At 48.3% G+C, this 15,293-nt stretch overlaps 1 protein-coding gene and 1 pseudogene across 2 annotated transcripts in view; one reads left to right on the top strand and one right to left on the bottom strand.

Moving 5' to 3' along the window:
- The window catches only part of NRG2 (neuregulin 2), a 317,255-nt gene that overhangs the window by 90,349 nt on the left and 211,613 nt on the right, over positions 1–15,293 (top strand). The gene's annotated exons all lie outside the window — the stretch shown is intronic.
- On the bottom strand, positions 7,710–7,843 carry LOC140916659 (U1 spliceosomal RNA; annotated as a pseudogene).

The raw sequence follows: 15,293 nt of genomic DNA, 5'->3' as shown, positions 1-15,293 counted from the left end.
CCCAGTTCAGGACTGGCTGGGAAGGAGACCAGAGATCGACTTCTCCTGGTGTGAGAGAAGCATAGTTTGAGCCCCGAGACTGACTTAGCTTGCTGGTCGAATAAACCTCCAGGTGGAAGAGACAACTGGGTGCTGGAAGGCCAGCTGAAGTACTGTTCATTTGACAACCCTGTTTTGACTTGTGGATTTTCCTGATTTCTTTTGAACCGTAGCCCTCTGGAAGGGGTAGGACTGAAGCGTGCCTTGAATGGAAGGCAAAAGCTCAACTACATTAGACCTCCAAGAGACAGCCACCTACCAGCAGAGCCTTGTGACTGGCTGAGTTGTGCCTGGATGGGCCACAAGAGGGTGCTGCAGAAGCAAATCCGATCACACCTGGTCAAGAAGGAAGCCTGGATGGAGCTGTGGCAAGCCCACTCTGGAGGGAGGAAAGGACATTCTAGTGATGGCTGAATTGTGTGATGAGAACCTTGAATGGCCTAAGGATAACAGAGAGCAGGGGACGCCCAGAGAACCGAATGCTGAAGCTGATGTGGGGGAACTCTGCTCCAGTGCTATATGAAGGGCAGGTTACTTGGATAAACCAATTACATGATTTGCATCAAGGGAAGAGGCCTTGATGCCATGCCATTGGGTGGAATCTCCTCTGTTGCTTCCCAGAGATGTTTTTTCAGGGGCAAAGACAATGTGCATGGAGAGCAGCTCAGTCCCAGGAGGCAGGGTTCCCAGGATGGGTGTGTTGAGCCCAGAGGTGTTCCAGCTGTCATGTCACTCTAAGGCTCTGTCCCAACCATGGCTCTGGCTTACCTCTAGGTGTGCAGCCCCCAGGCCACTGTACCTGAGTTATTGATCCTACAGCCATGGGTTGAAATGCTTTTTGTGGGATAGAGAACTGGAGTTAGGGTTAGATTCTAAGGGCAGAAGAGACGCCCCGGGATCTGAGCTCCTGTATCACATAGGCCATGGGACTTCCCTGAATTAATTCCTGTCTGAACTACAGCTATCCTTCAGACAAACATCCAACCTTGATTAAAAAATTGCCTGTGATGTAGATCCACCACAGCCCATGTTCCAGTGGTTACTTACCCTCACTGTTAAAAATATGTGCATATTTTCCAGTCTGAATTTGTCTAACTTAAACTTCCAGCCATTGGATTGTGTTAGACCTTTTCCTGCTAGACTGACGAGCCCATTATCAAATATTTGTTCCCCATATAGGTACTTACAAATTGTAATCAAGTCACCCCTCAACCTTCTCTTAGACTCAAGGAGCTCACTCACTATAAGGCATGTTTTCTAATCATTCTCAGAGCTCTTCTCTGGTCTGTCTCCAGTTTATCCACACCCTTCTTGAATTGTGGGGACCAGAACTGGACAGAGGATTCCAGCCATGGCCACACCACTGCCCAATGCAGAGGTACAATAACCTCTCTGCTCCTTCTCGAGATTGCCCTATTTATACATGCAAGGATCCCTGTAACAGGATACATAACATGAGCTGGAGAGCCTGGGGCTAAGCCAACCTGGTTTACATGGTGAGCCCCACCTCAGAGGAATCAGGGGCTTCTAGTACCAAAGAAGGGGGAAGCTCAGGGAATTGCAGCATTGCCTGTAGACACTGGCAGGGAGTAAGAAAATTCCTGAATCAGCAGGGCCAAAGCAGAAGTAGGAGAGTGTGAGGAAAGCTCTCCAGGCAGGGTGGCCCGGGAGAGTCTGCACAGGCCGTCTGGGAAAGGCCTGTGGAGAAGGACAAACTCCAGGCAGGTGCTGGGGAGTAGGAAGTCCCTCAGGGAGGAGGGGCTCTGCCCAGCTCCAGCTTCAATGGAGATGGCTGCCCATGAGGCAGTTGCATTAACCCCTTTGGCCCCACGATGGTACTGGAAGCTCATGTTCAGCTGATTATCCTTCATGGCCCCAAGATGGGTTCCCTTTCCACGGCCTTGCCATGGTGCCGTGAATGCTAATGTGGAGTAGGCTGGCCATCCTCATCATGCCTCGCTGACCACAGTGCTGTAGGTTTACTGACATTAGGAGCCCGGCTGTGGGTCTATGCGGGAGAGTAGGCTGGGTTTGCTGCATTAAGGTGCAATATCTTTTGCCCTCTTTTCACACCTGAACCATATGGCTGACAAGTAGAGACTGTGTGCTAAGAGAATGGTTCCCCTAGCAGTTTAAGTGTCTCTTCAGCAGCAGCAGCAGGAAGCCTACCTCCTCCAAATATTCTTTTGGGCTGGGAGTTTCAAAGGAGCCTAGGGGAGTGTGATGCTCAACTCCCATTTAGTGCCAATTAGATTTGGGCACCTAATTCTCCTAGGTTCCTTTGCAAACCCCAAGAAAGAGCCATGGATCAGTACCTAGAGAGCACCAGCAGCACTCAGTCCTGCTCTCTGAGGTGTCATTCCAGGAAATGAGTTGGGTTCTCACATGATCCTAGGTAGAATTTGGGGGCTCTTGTATTACAGAGTTCTGCAATCAGGACTGTTTCCCATCTGTGGGATTTTTCTTTTGTTCTTCGTTTTGTGCTCCCCAATTTGTGCCCCTGCAGCTACTCATGATTCTTGTAGCCCTTTCGGGCACTGTGCCTTTGTCCTTTAGAGAGGGGAAGCTGCAGTGCCTTCCAGACAGAGTCATTATTCACTTGATCTCCAGTTTTTACCATAAACATTTTCTTGGACTTTTAGCATTTACCTGCCTTTCCTTAGGTTCTGCACAGGGTAACCATTTGTCTGCGCCAGGCAAAACTTCTTTTCCTGCTATGAGGCCTGAAAAGGACTCGAGAAACTTCCACAAAACATTTTCATGTGACACTATGAATCATAGACACGTCCCCAACAAACAGGCAGCAGCCCCCTTCCCTGTGTGTTAGGGCTTAGTGCATTCAGGCTGCGGCCCTGCAGGAGAGAGCTGTCGGACCACCATACCAGGGATGCAAGAGGCATGTCGCATGGAGCTTTGACTATGGTCAGTCACTTTGGCCCAGATTTTTAAAGCTATTTAGGCATTGCTGTGCATAGTATTGCCAACACTTAACTGATTTAGGTGCTAAAATCTCATTTGCAAAAGGGATTTAGGCACTGTACCATGCCACTGCTGACTTATGGCCTGAGAAGGCGTAGGTGTTATGGCCCTGACAAAAAGCATGCATCTGGCCTGCTGGTTTCATCAGTGCTGTGTTTCTATGCTCCTCCTGACCAGACCTTGTCCACGCTCTCCGGACACAAACGCAGATGAGATGTGGGTTTGGAGATCTGCCCTGAGCTCCTGTTTGGTGCAGAGGCTGCAGTCAGGCTCTTTAGTTAATTAATGATGACAGATTCTGGAAATCCATCAAGTGGATCTGAGGAATTGTGCTCGGGTCTCAGGGCATTCTGTGGTTTTCATATAGGGAAATCTCAGGGGAAGATCGTGCCATCCTACCTGACGTTGAGCAGTATTTTATTACTATTACTATTGATTTGAATGAGACTTCTTGAGGAGTAAGGTGCTACTCAGTGAGAGTAAGGGTGGCACAATCGGCTTCGAATGAGTAACGAATTGGTTTTCCAATACACCTATTAAAATGGCTCCATAACTGCTTTAGAATCAATTTGTCTTTGTGTTTTAAATACCGCACCCATCCCGCAAAAATCTATAAGAATGCTAAGCTAGAAACCTATCATGAATGCTGATGAACTGAACATGCCCCAGGTCATAAAAGGGAAACATGGCCAGGTTAAGAGATGCATTCTCCCCTCAATGCATCACCATTTTATGCTACCAACTCCTACAAATGCCAATGCAGGAATCCCTGAGAGAAGGATTTGCTGGGTATTGAAAGGCTGTTTGTTCACTGGACAAAAGTGCATTAGTAGAAAGCTAACTGCAGTGGGAATGACTGGCAAATCCAGCTTGGAAATGCAGTTTGCAGAAAAGATTCAGGGAGCTACCCGTATGCTCTTCTGCATCAGTTTGGTTCCTGCGTGTGGATAATTGAGATATGAATGTAAGGAAAACATGAAACAAAAAATGGGAAAGGGAAAGAAAGGTCCCAGCGCAGGAATAATCCATTTATTATAGTGCTAAGTGGAAAGGAATGTTACTTGCTAATATCAATGCACAGATGGGGAATACATTCAGCAATATTCATTATTGTGAGGGGTCTGACACTTCATTGCTATTTGAGGACTTTCCGGTCCACTCAAACTGTTGCTATCAGCGATCTCAATGTGACTTTTAAAGGATAGAGTTCCCAAGATAGGAAAGCACCAGGTCACTGTAATTTTATCACAGAGGAAACTGGAGATGAAAGGGTTTTCTCATTTCACGCTCCTGGATTTCTCTGCCTAAGGAGAAGCGCTCCATTGTCATCGGTGCAGACATTTGTCAAAGAGGTCAAGTTTACAGCTCTGGGGAGATGTTCTCCCCCCCTCCGCTCTGATAGCAGCTCTGGCTCCTCCTTTGCCTTAACTCCCCCATGCTAAGTGTTTTCTCTCTTCTAGCATCCCGTAACAGTGCTTCTTCTGGTAGTAACAAGCCTTCGGCTTGGCTGTTTATGGCAAGAAGGATCATTCAGTGTTTACTTTGTGAATGATGATCAAGCAGAGTGAAGAGGCAGCTTCCTGACTCTTATTTACATTGCCCTGGCCACTGGGAAAAATAAAAAGGCAAATCTCCATAGAGGTTATCTTCGGAAGGGCAGCATTCCCTGACACAAAAGGCCCAATCCCACAACAAGATGGGCTGAAAATTGCACCCTGGCCATGGCAAAGTGCACAGGCAGCAGCAGAGGGACACACACACTTTCCTGAGGGAGATGGCAAACCGGATGGAACCTGTGCTGCTAGGCACAAGCTCCTGCTTGCATTTTTTAGGGAAGGGAACGCGTCTTTGATTTCACAGCCCTCCCCAGGCCCTGTCCTGCTGCCCCGCCCCTTCCCAAGCAGAGAGTTTTACTCTAGTCTAGGTGACCTGATGGGAGATGGCAATGGACTAGATTGTTTGAGAGTTAGCTGGCTAAGCGATCCCCTGCCAACTGGCTGCTTTTGTCTCTGAGGTTCAGAGAGGTAGCGTGATTTGTGCACTCGGTCACTGTCAGGTCTTGGTTGACAGCTCCCTTCTTGTTTTGTAAAAATTGGTTGCTAGTTGAGACATGACGAAGTTTTGAAAGAGGGAATTTTGTTTCGTGTACGGTTTCCTGCGAAAGGTCACAGTGCCGCCCACGGTGCCACTCCGGGTAGATAAACACACACAGCTGCTGCAGCTGTGACTGACGCAAATCAGGCAGTTTGAAAGCACGCAGGGTCACCATGGAGCGCCAGGGATGGGATCTACAACGCGCTCTAGGGGGGAATCTTTATAGAGTACTGTAGCAGATCACTGACTCACTGCCATGGCGCCTTCTGCTGGTCAACCTTGGAATTAGCTCAATTCCAGCACTCAGAGCGCCTCCTGTTGGCTGGTGTCTCTCCTGCCTCAAGCTCTCGTGTCCCTCCCAGACCCGTTCCCTCTTATCTTGGGGTTCTTCCCACAGCAGTACCCCCACACTCTGTGTCTCCCCTCCCTGTGGAACCCCCAACGCTCTAAGCCCACCTTGCCTCAGTGGCTACTGCCAGTTGTCATCTAGCCCCCTTTCTCTGGGGCAAACTGCAGCCTGTGATGGCCACTCATCATTGGCAAGCCTATCCCCAGGCTGCACCTCTGCAGCCCCAGTATCATCTTAGGCCTTAACAAGGCCTCAGCCTGGGGAGTTGTCAGGCTGGAGCTCCCCAGCACCCCTCTGCTTCAGGTACCCTGTGCTCCTAGGGAGCTAGGTCCTTTCCACTCCAAAGCTGGAGCAAGCCTCTCTGTCTTCTGGCTCACCGCCCTTTTATCAGGGCCAGTTGTGCCCTGACTGAGCTAGCCACACCTGGGGCCAGCTAGCCAGCCAGCCTCCCTCAACTGCTCTTACTTAATCCCTTTTCTAATTGGGTCCCAGCAACAGCCCTTTCCAAGGGCTGCTTTTAACTTCTCATGTCTTGGAGTGGGGGCAGCAGCCCCACTAAAAGCACTGACTCTATATGAGATCACTATTGTGTCAGGTCCAGACAGGATTGCTAGACGGTGCCAGCTCTGTACGGGATAGGTGTAAGGTGCTGTCGCTAAGGGGATCAGCTCTGTAAGAGATTGCTAGAGAGTGCCAGCTAGAGAGTGCCAGCCAATGTAAACTTCCATTAACACCGCCTCAGAGCTGAGAAATTCCCAAATCAGGGAGTTAAAAAGCTCTGCTCTTCCTGTCACTCGTACCAGTTTCACATCAACCTTGCAGAGGGTTCAGCCCTGAATGTGCAACCTGTCTGAGTTAACATTGGGCTAGGAACACTGGCTTTGGCTAGCACATATTTCAGCTTTAACATTGCGTTCATGAAATATTTTGTATTTAATTCCCCTAATTTTGGTTTAATGAGAGAAAGAGTGAGCAAGTAAAAGGGAATTCAGGGGGTGGGGGAAAAAAATAGAAAAAAAAAAAAAGGGCCTGGGGCTTGCAGCCATAAATGGCTGCATCAGCGCGGAGCCTGTATCATCCCTCCATCCCTATAGTTCTGTGGGCCTGTTTCTCAACTTGTGCACTGTGCTTTTACACTGGTGTAATACAGTTGATTTCAATGGAGTTACTGCTGGCTTATGCCACTGTAACTAAGAGCAGCATCCGGTCCTAGAGCACTCTCCTGCTGCTGTTGTGCTACCGTCCTTGTGCTTCTGTCACAGTTTTGAGCCCACATGGTACTTTTGTTGTTAGCAGGGCTGGACCCAGGCCCCAGCGTTCCAAGCAGGTGCTTGGGGCGGCAGTTCGAAAGGGGCGGCAGTTCCTCCTCCCACTGTGGCAAATCGGCGGCAGCTTCTTCCTTTTGCTGTCCGCGGTGGCAGGTTTTTTCACTGCTTGGGGCGGCAAAAACTGTAGAGCCGGCTCTCGTTGTTAAGCTTGGAGAGGTTTGATTTTTGTTTGCTATGGATTCTGGTGGGTAATATCGATGCTCATCTCCAAATATTTCTTCTTGTTTTTTACTGATTCAAAGCAATGGTTCTCAAGCCCTAGTCTCACTGGAGTGTTGGCTGGTCACGTGGTACTGGCTCTCCTTGTTCTCAGCTGTTCAGTTGCATTACATGACAGCCAAAAATACACTCAGTGCTTTCCTAATTGTCCATTCGCTAGGCAAGGAATTGCTAGAGTGGCCAATGAGATATTATGTGATGGTGAATGAAAGAGGAGGTGATCTGCTCCATTGAGGGTAGGTGGGGAAGTGTCTATGGAACCACCTTGGTAAGGTTCAAGTACTGCAAAGCCTGAGAACACGTCACAAATAGGTTTTCACAGGCAGAGAAGGAAATAAAATACCAGTCCATGTTCCAGTGGACTGTAGCAGCTGAGATGAATAACAGATTCAGAAATTACAGCATTATATTTTTCTTATAAATTGACAGACAGCAAAGCTAGCTCCAGTTGTTTTTGAGTGCAGCATGTCTTTAATTTTCCCTCCCTGTAAATTTTCATCATAAAAGAAATAACTTTCCATGGTTAATGGAGGGGGAAAAATGACTACGTAACATCTGAACCTCAGGCTGCAAGCAGATCCATGTGGGCAGAGCAGTGTGCCTTCGAAGAGTCTAACTGACTTGAATGGGGCTCTGTGTAGGCATGTAGAACAGATGGCCGGGGTCTCACTGATTGCAAATGACAAAAAGATAAGAAAATAGTCTCAGAAATTATGCAACCGAGTTTCCCGCATTTGGGGAAATTGCAGGGGTCAGCACATCTGCAGTGCAATGGATGAGCCTCAACCTGGGAAAACCACCTTCGTGATCATGGTAGCTCCCCTCTGGTAAGCCAGGCAAATGTATTTTCCTCACCCTCTTACTACAAACAGACCTGTGGGGCTGAGACCAAGTCTGTGATGTTCCGGCCAAAACAAGAGTTTTGGAGAAAGTCATGAGTAACGGAAAAGGTGATGGAATGTCACCAGCTGAGCTCCACGCTGGTGAAGCAATCTCTGTAGACTGCAAATTCCGTGCAGTGTGATTACACTGCAAGTTCTGCTCTGAGCTACTCCCTTGAAAAATCCAGAGTAATTCTGTTGGTTGCACCAGTGTAAATGAGAACAGAATTGGAACTTGTGTCTCTTTGGATAAATACATATAGGAGTACAAGGGTTAGTATATCCTATATCAGAACTAATACAACTAGATCTACGGAGTGGATTTTTACAGGGGTGTTATGTATCCTTAAATGCAGGCTTGTAACTGAAATAATGATGAAACTGGCTGTGGAGCAGCAAACTATTAAACTTACCTTTTAAACAAAGTTTTACATTCTGAATGCAACAAGTTAAAAACATAGGGCCTAATTACTCAGTTTTTATACAGTCCTTACACTGGCAAAATGCCCAGTAAAGTCAGTAGGAGTTTTTCCTCCATCAGAACCAAGTAAAGGCTTAATAATAAAATAATAGTAATAATAATAATTAATCATTAGTAATAATCTTTTCTGGATTCGGTCCATGGAAAAGAAAAATTTGCTCTGCAGTTTGACTAAATTAAAACTCTTCCATATGTAAGGTATTTGTTAACCGTTCAGTATAAATGGTTTTGCACCAATCTGAATCAGGAGTAACCCCACTGATGTTAAGAGTGATGTGATGTAAAGGAGTGCAGAATCAGGCCGAAAGGCCGGAATACAAGTTCATGTTGTTGGCACACGAGGCTAGATCTGCAAACTGCTGTGTGGTCGTTGCTCTGGGAATAGCCTGGAATAAATCGCTTGCCCAAATGCCCACATGAATTGCTGGGCACAGAATGGGGCCCAGAGAATGTTTTCAGACCAGGAAATAACCTGGCTAGATCGACCATAGGAAGAGGTGGTGAGGGGCAGGGCTCTGGGTATTGTCACTCAGGTGTAGTATTACAAGGAATTGTGTGGGCATTGTACACTCAGGCTGGGCATGTTTAGACAAATGAAAACGTTCCATCTGATGACAAATGAAATTCCATAAGCGTGTATATGTTACAGCAAGAGCCTGATCAAATGAACACAATGACAGTTGACAGAAGTAGACCCAAATTTCCCAGGAACACTACTGTCTTTGTTTAAAACTACAAATTTAGTTGTCAAGATGCACAGTAATGACCGATGGCTTAAGTCGATCCTTATTGTTCACATTACAGTAGTGCCAGTGGCAATGGCCATGATAGAGCCATTGCGCTAGGCGCTGTACAGACACGACAGTCCCTGCCCCAGAGACCTTATGGTCTCACAAGCAAAGAGAGACAACGGTGGGAAGGGAAGCAGACACCCCAGGTTATGCAGCAGGTCAGTGACAGAGATGGGAGGGACCATGTCAGATCATCTGACTCCCAGGCAAGCATCTTACCCACTGGCTCATACTGCCTCTTACAAAGCAATAGGTGTTTGCAGTACAATGACAGAACCAAACAGCCAGGAAAGATTGCTTTGGAAAGGAAAACCCCTCTGAAACAAGATTGTTTGTTTTTATTTCCAGAGCTGAGAAAATCATCTTATTAGCATGTAAACACACCTGTCACAGGCCTCAGCCTTGCCCATGACTTAGCAGCTGTCCCTCAGACTCACTGATGAGCTGGTGACACAGGGACTAATCAGTGACCCCAGCTGGCCATAATGGCGCTTAATTAGAAGGACCGGTTCCAGCTGTGGCAGTGAAGCAGGGTGATAACTGTTTAAGTAGAGCTGGGTGCTCGGGAGAGGGAGGAAGACCCTGGAGGGAGGAACAAAGTGGAGTTCCCCTTGGAAGAGCCTGAGGAATTCATGTGGGGAGACCTACAGGGAACAGACTAGGCTCCTAGGGGGAGCACTGAGCTAGGACCTACAAGGGTAAGGGAGCTACAGTTGAGCTGAACCCTGGAAGGGGACTGATCTGTTCTGGTATTGGCTGAAGGGCTGAGTCAGAGAAGACCCAGTGCGGGAGGCTCGGGAAGAGGTGGTGAGGGAGCAGGATGGGAGAGGTCACTCTGGCTGAAAAAGTGGCTTCCAGAAGGGCTATGAGAAGCACCCTGCTATGCTGTGCCCTGGCAAGAGGGGGCACCCTAAAGGTGAGGAAGTGCGCATACAGCACCTTATCCCATTGATTCCCATCAGGATGGACCAAGAAAAGGGTGCTGGGGAGAGGACAGAAAAGGGTGGGAGTGGATGATGCATGTTTGGTGGGGGTAGGAGACATGCTGGTGAAGATAGGGGGAGAAATTCAATTTAAGCTAAGAAGACTGCAGGTGTGTCCAGGTTTGTGCACCCTTCTGCACAGGGCTGGATTTCACCCCATGTGATGTCCCAGCACACCAAGCTAGCCCAGCACCCTTTCAGGAACTGATCTTTAAGTCGGCTTCTCTGTTGCAGCATATCCAAGGAGTCAGAGGGAAGGAATAGTTTGCCGCTCCTTTGCCAGGGCGACTCCCTCCATTAGGTGGGTAGAGGCAAGTTCTGTTTTCTGGAGTGTGGGAGGGATGGGGCCTTTCTGGGCTTTTCTGGGATGCTTTAGGGTAAGGCACGGGCTGTGAGGAAGCGGTATTTGGGGTAAGGTGATATGAGATGGTGCTTGTCACGGCCAAGCCTTGCAGAGGGGCTGATGGGTGGCTTAGTGCTTTTGCAGCCTGAGAGCAGCTACTTTGTCCGAGTGGGAGAGATTTCCTGGCAGGGGGGTTTTCTTGGACCTTTCCAGGTGTGCACAGGCCTGGCCTTTTCAAAAGGCCACCCATTATCACTAGATTAGAAGAAGGACCTTTACCAGCTTCAGCAGGTAACATGTCACAGGTCACATTCACCCCCAGGAATGTGTTGGTTTTTCCTGTCCTGCAGTACAAGCAAAGCATTGTATGGCAGCCCAAACACAGGATCCAGGCTTTACCGGGTAATAGCAACAATGATGCTATTGTAAGGAGGAACAGGAGGGTTTTGGAAGGAGAACCGGTCCCGAAGGCACAACATCCCTTTCCTGCAAACAGCCCCCAGTATGCTCAGCAGGAACAGAGTCCTCCTATGCTCCTGTGCTATGGAGCACAGCTGAGCTGCCCTGTGGATGCAGGAGGCCACGGTGTTGCTGGGAATCATGCTGTATCCACAAAAAGAAAAGGAGTACTTGTGGCACCTTAGAGACTAACCAATTTATTTGAGCATGAGCTTTCGTGAGCTACAGCTCACTTCATCAGATGTTACAGATACTTGATCATGGCCCTGACCTGCCCATGCTCCTCCCTTTGCACTTTACATCCCTAGATTATAAAGCCAGAAGAGATCACATGTGGTCTTCTAGTCTGACCTCCTGTATAACAGGCCAGAGACCTACCCAGAATTAATTCCTGTTTGAACCAGAGCAGATCTTTGATTTTAAAATTGGCTGTGATGGAGAATCCACCACGACCCTTGGTAAATTGTTTGTTAAAAATGTGTGCCTTATTTCCAGTCTGAATTTGTCTAGTTTTAACCGCCAGCCATGGGATCATGTTATACCTTTGTCAGTTACATAGAAGAGCCCATTATCAAATGTCTGTTCTGCATGTTGACACTCATAAACTGTGGTCAAGTTACCTCCTAACCTTCTCTTTGTTAAACTAAATAGATTGAGCACTTTGAGTGTACCACTGTAAGCCATGTTTTCCAATCCTTTAATCATTCTTGTGGCTCTCCTCTGGACCCGCTCCAACTTACCATCCTTCTTGAACTGTGGACACCAGAACTCGGCACAGGATTCCAGTAGCGGTCACACCAGAACTAAACACAGAGGCAAAATAATCTCTCTAATCCTACTGGAGATAGCTGTTTGTGTATCCAAGGATTGCATTAGCTCTTTTGGTCACAGTGTTGCACTGGAAGCTCATATTCAGCTGATTATCCATCATGACCCCCACATCTTTTTCAGTCCCTGCTTCCCAGGAGAGAGGTCCTCCCACCCCCCTAAATATGGCCTCCATTCTTTGTTCCTAGACTTAACTCATGTTTGCTTTTGCCCAGTTTATCAAATGATCCAGATCATTCTGTTTCAGGGATTTATTTACCACTCCTCAATCTTTGATATTCTGAGGCACTTTGTGCTCTCCAAGTAGCAGAACTGTCCTACACCCACTGTCACTTGGTGTCTGGGCACAACTTGGGCCTATAGCTGGATTGTTTTCACTGGACCAGTGTAGAAGCCAGTCAGTTTTATTTTACTAAGACCTGATCATGGTCTTTCTGTTCAAAGGAGTAGTAGCTTGGGTTGGACCCAGGTAGGTATCTAGGTCACTCTTTTTCCATGAGCAGGCTAAGAAGTGAAAGGCCCTGAGTGCCAGCATTGTTATGAACTGCAGCTGGGTTTTCCATTCTCTCCTTTCCCCTGCCTAAATTCTCAGAGCAAACGATTTTCCTGTTCCTGGTGCTGCTGGCCATCTCTCTCTGTTCACTGCACTCCTGACCCTACTCCTCGCTCTGATTCTCCAGAGGTGGAAAATCAGTATCCATGCAATAGGCTTTCAGAGGAGTGCTCCTATGGCTCTCCCATCCCTGGAGAGAAGGATGCAGATTCTGGCAGACTTTAAAGGGGCTGATCTCCTATGAATGGCTAGCACTTCTTCACTGCACTGCAGGACCCACAGTCTTGATGCTTAGCAAAGAACATGGTGCAGCTTCAGGGCTATACATCTACACTTGGAGCTGGGCACATGATTCCCAGTTCTCACGGATGTACCTCCGCTAGCTCTGCCGAGTTAGCGCCCTAAAAATAGCAATGTGGCTGTGGTGGCACAGGCGGTGGCCTGGGAAGTACCTGTGGACGCTCCCTGCATACATATGCAGGTGGCTAGCCCCAGCCTCAGCCCATGCTGCCCCAGATATGCTGGTTCGTCTGAGTTGGGAATCACATCACTAGCTCCTCGTGTAGATGGAGCCTACAGCAGGGGTGCTGGAACAGGAGGCCATGGTCCTCTCACTTTTTGCCACGCGCCCCGCCCCTGCCCCACCTCTTCCCACTAAGGCCACGCACCAGCCATACCAGCAACTGGAGCCCAGCCAGGGAGCCCGGGCAGTTGCCCGGGCGGCTCTTACCATGGCCGGGTTGTGGCTCCAAGGCCCCTGGCTGGAGCCAGCTCGAGGTAAGAGCCATGTGGGCAGCTGTGGGAGCTGTAGACACTCCCCACAGGGGTGGGGACATTGGCCGGGGGCTGCTGTCTGGCCCCCCCACCATGGGCAGGTGGAGAGGACCTGGCTCCCTGGTTCTGCTCTGGCTTCCAGCTTGGCTGGGGGTGGAGCCTCGGGGAAGAGGTGGGGCAGGAACGGGTCCACGGAGGGGGCAGGGGCCCTTGGCTCCCCCACTTTGGGGAAGGCTCCACCAACCATGGCTTCTGGCTGTCACCAAACTTCAGTTAGCAGCATTCAGTAAATGTGTTAGGTTCCTGCTCACCTCCGAGAAGGAGGTTTTCCACTAGGGAATGATTTCTGGTAAAGGTATCTGATCTGATGAGCTCTTCAGCATTCTCCGTTCCCAGGGTGTTAATGAGCATTGAGGGTGCTAATGAGCATTGAGGGTGCACAGCTGTGTCAGGGTCATGCTGTACAGCATTAGGCACGCGGAGAGCACGCAACCCAACAACCACCATCCCACAAATATTTGAAACAGCACCGATCTCTGTATTTGCAGCCATGAGTGATTGTCCAAACACATGTCCTCAGAAAACAATAGCTTCCAAACTCTCATGCTGGCGCCTTATACTCTGAACATAAGGCCATCTATCACTCAGCAGAGGCACATGCGGGCCACATACCACCCTGACCAAATGACGTGCATTGAGAACGATCAATCAAGCCATCAGAGCACAAATTCAAATGCAGATGAAGCTATGCGCAGAGACAGTTTTTTCGCGCTAGCTGGCTAAATGTCACACACTGCGCCTGCACCTGGCATGGAACCCCATGACTGGCGTGGGCAAACTCTCATTTAGGCACACGCCTAGACTTTGTATCTGTAATTTAGGGAGCTAGTATTGAAAGCCCCCCCCCCCAATTCCCCATGTCATTGTTACAGTGAACCCTGAAGTCTGCCCTGGCCCTCTCACTGCCTACCAGCTCTTCATTGTAATGGGTCACTAGAGTAAAGAGAGGCTATGCAGGTCAGCAACAAGGCAGTGATGACGCAGAAAAAAGTCTGTGTTGATGTGAAACTCCAGACGCAGCAGAAGATTTCAAGGAACAAAGGGTTTTTTAATTGTTCTAAATCGCTGAACCAGGCCCCTCTGTAACCCCTGGATCCTACTCTAAATCCAGTGCCTTGCATAGTGACAGGTTTCAGAGTGGTAGCCATGTTAGTCTGTATCAGCAAATACAACAAGGAGTCCTTGTGGCACCTTAGAGACTAAAAAATTTATTTGGGCATAAGCTTTAGTGGGCTAAAACCCACTTCATCAGATACATGGAGTGGAAAATACAGTAAAGAGGTATAAATACACAGCATATGAAAAGATGGGCATTGCCTTACCAAGTGGGGGGTCAGTGCTAACGAGCCAATTCAAGGAGGACATTTCAATCTCCGTGAACACTCAATAACAGACTTAGAAGTAGCAATTCTTCAACAAAAAAACTTCAAAAACAGACTCCAATGAGAAACTGCAGAACTGGAATTAATTTGCAAACTGGACACCATCAAATTAGGCCTGAATAAAGATTGGGAGTGGATGGGTCACTACAAAAAGTAATTTTCTCCCTGCTGATACTCACACCTTCTTGTCAACTGTTCGAAATGGGCCACCTTGATTACACTGAACTGTTGAGAATAGCCCACTTCCACCTTAATTGAATTGGCTCGTTAGCACTGACACCCCACTTGGTAAGACAACTCCCATCTTTTCATATGCTGTGTATTTATACCTCTTCTTTACTGTATTTCCCACAGCATGCATCTGATGATGTGGGTTTTAGCCCACTAAAGCTTATGCCCCAATAAATTTGTTAGTCTCTAAGGTGCCACAAGGACTCCTTGTTGTTTTTTCTCTAAATCCGAAACTCGCAGTTCAGGCTTGGATACCGTTCTGCTACCTCACACTGTTGTCTCAATGACCTATGGTAGATCCAAAGTATAACCTCCAGTGCCCCCTTCACCCCACACGGTGTCATAGTCCTGATCGGCTTCAATTAATTTCCTGGTGTATCAGTCTCCTGGTGAGTCTCTTTGGATGCCTGGGGGCTTTGCCCAGGGATCGGCCTGGCTTTGCTTCTCCTGCCTGTGACCAGCACTTCCCGAAAGGTGTGAGTTATCATGGGGTGTCATGCTCCCAAGGAGGATGCTTGG

The sequence above is a fragment of the Lepidochelys kempii genome, chromosome 8, assembly GCF_965140265.1.
Source record: "Lepidochelys kempii isolate rLepKem1 chromosome 8, rLepKem1.hap2, whole genome shotgun sequence".
Lineage (NCBI taxonomy): Eukaryota > Metazoa > Chordata > Testudines > Cheloniidae > Lepidochelys > Lepidochelys kempii.
This window is presented reverse-complemented; position numbering and strand designations above follow the sequence as displayed.